Source organism: Portunus trituberculatus, chromosome 46 (assembly GCF_017591435.1).
Source record: "Portunus trituberculatus isolate SZX2019 chromosome 46, ASM1759143v1, whole genome shotgun sequence".
NCBI lineage: Eukaryota > Metazoa > Arthropoda > Malacostraca > Decapoda > Portunidae > Portunus > Portunus trituberculatus.
In genome coordinates this window covers 1,018,718-1,021,217 of record NC_059300.1, presented here as the reverse complement: position 1 = coordinate 1,021,217, position 2,500 = coordinate 1,018,718, and positions in this window count along the sequence as shown.

The following is a 2,500-nucleotide window of genomic DNA, read 5'->3' as shown; positions in this document are numbered from 1 at the left end:
TGTAGCCCCTGTTCACCTAGCAGTGAGTAGGTACAGGATGTAAATCGAGGAGTTGTGACCTTGTTGTCCCGGTGTGTGTATATATATATATATATATATATATATATATATATATATATATATATATATATATATATATATATATATATATATATATATATATATATATATATATATATATATATATATATATATATATATATATATATATATATATATATATGCATGATGTACTCATATTTATGTATGCAGCTTTCTTTTCCCTGCCTTAACCCCTCTCTCTCTCTCTCTCTCTCTCTCTCTCTCTCTCTCTCTCTCTCTCTCTCTCTGATGGATCGTTAGCTTTGTTTTACAGCCTCTGCCACGCTCAGGAAGGTGCATTCACTCTCTTCACGTCTCGTTGGATTCCTTGTTCTTTATGTCTTAGTTTTTCATACACACACATATATACATGTAAACATTCATACATACATGTTTAGTGTGCAGTGGGTGTCGTACGGCTGCCCTGTTTGAAATCTGCGTATTGGTCACCCAGTTGCTTCTCCTTTCGCGTTGGTCGATAAGTAGGTGTCTAAAGAAACATGAGGAAAATAAACTATGGAAATTGGGATGTTACAGTGGCGCGGTGCTCTGAGGTGAGTGAAATCCACAAAGAGGCTCAGACCGTTCAGGCAGATCAGCGACAATGCCACACACACCGCGTAGTGTAGTGGTTAGCACGCTCGACTCACAATCGAGAGGGCCGGGTTCGATTCCTGGTAAGCCTCTTAATGTGTAGCTCCTGTTCACCTAGCAGTAAATAGGTACGGGATGTAACTCGAGGGGTTGTGGCCTCGCTTTTCCGGTGTGTGGAGTATGTTGATGTGGTCTCAGTCCTACCCGAAGATCGGTCTATTAGCTCTGAGCTCGCTCCGTAATGGGGAAGACTGGCTGGGTGACCAGCAGACGACCGAGGTGAATTAAACGTAGCTATAGTGATGCTTCTGTTCCTATCTCCTACACACACACACACACACACACACACACACACACACACACACACACATAAGTGTGTACATAAGTGTTTAGCTTGTGCTGTTTTGTATTGTACCTTTTTAATGTTGCCATCTATTGATTGATTAATATTTGTGGAGGTTTAACAACGAGATCAGTGTCCTATCGTGTGGGAGAGAGAGAGAGAGAGAGAGAGAGAGAGAGAGAGAGAGAGAGTGGTGAAGGGGATGAAAATTAACTTCTTTACTAATTTTCATACAGGATTCGCTGCTGAAGAGGAAGAGTAGAGGTGAGAAAGAGGAGACAGTGAACCATACGCCGCCTTGAAGGTAAATATTGATATTGTCTCTTGATAACATTAATGTCAAAATTACCGGTATGGAATTGCCCTCGCACACATACTTTCACGGTACAGTATAACGAAAATAGGTAACAGAAGTGTGATGGTTGAACGTGGAGCGAATACATACAATGTCACTCTGAAGATGTTATGAGTTTCTAGTATCGTTTTTGAGAATAAGTGGTGTTTGCGAACATTTTCCTCCACGACACTACCATTTATCTTTAATGGCATTTTATCCTTGTTATGAAAGGCAACCAGTGACTAAGTGCCTAAGTCAGGTGAGAATGAGGGGAATCGAGCACGGTAAATTATCCTGCCATCGACTCACGGTGGTGGTGTGCATGTGTTATTAGTGCGTGTCGTTTTTGTTTTCGTCGGGTTACTTATGTTTGGAAGACCTTTTAAAGCAGAAGCAGCATGAATTTTTATTATAGAATGTGAAGAGAGCGGCGAAAGCTTAATGATGATCCCCTCATAGTAATTATAAAAGTGGTAAGAGACGCGAATGCACCCGTAGCAACACTCATAAGCAATTTCCAAAACAGTGCAGTGCCTAATGATATTGACATTATGAACATAGTACGTGACAAGATACACAATGAATCTACTTCCCAATGTGTTGTGTACAAAGAAATTAATCCGGAACTGAATGTGAATAACATCCGTAAATATAAGCATAAAATCAGTGAATTCCACAGAATATCCTTCACGCGTTTTCGAGTGAGTGGTCAGGAACAGGTGGGGACGTGGTCGCTTACCTGTTGTGTGAGCAGATACAAACAGAACGGCACGTGCACATGACTGCCCACTAACATAACACATAAAACAAACTTGCGACTTCATCAGTTTGAAGAACTATATTCATTGGTAAATATTCACCTGCTGTGACTTGCTAAATAATTTATGAAATATGGAGAGTATATTCTTAATTTTCACCAGTTACGTTAGTACAACTAATTGAAACAGAATCAAAGTTTTTTTTTGTGGACTACAGTCAGCCGCTTTGTTTTATTGTTCCTTTATGATAAGCAGTGTTATGTATTACTTTAATTTCAACTTTACATGATATCAATGTAAGCTGTTGTCAATAGAATATTTATCTGTTTATCTATCTAACTGTGTAGAAATTTAGAGGTAATTATACAGACGTGAACCATCTTGAAT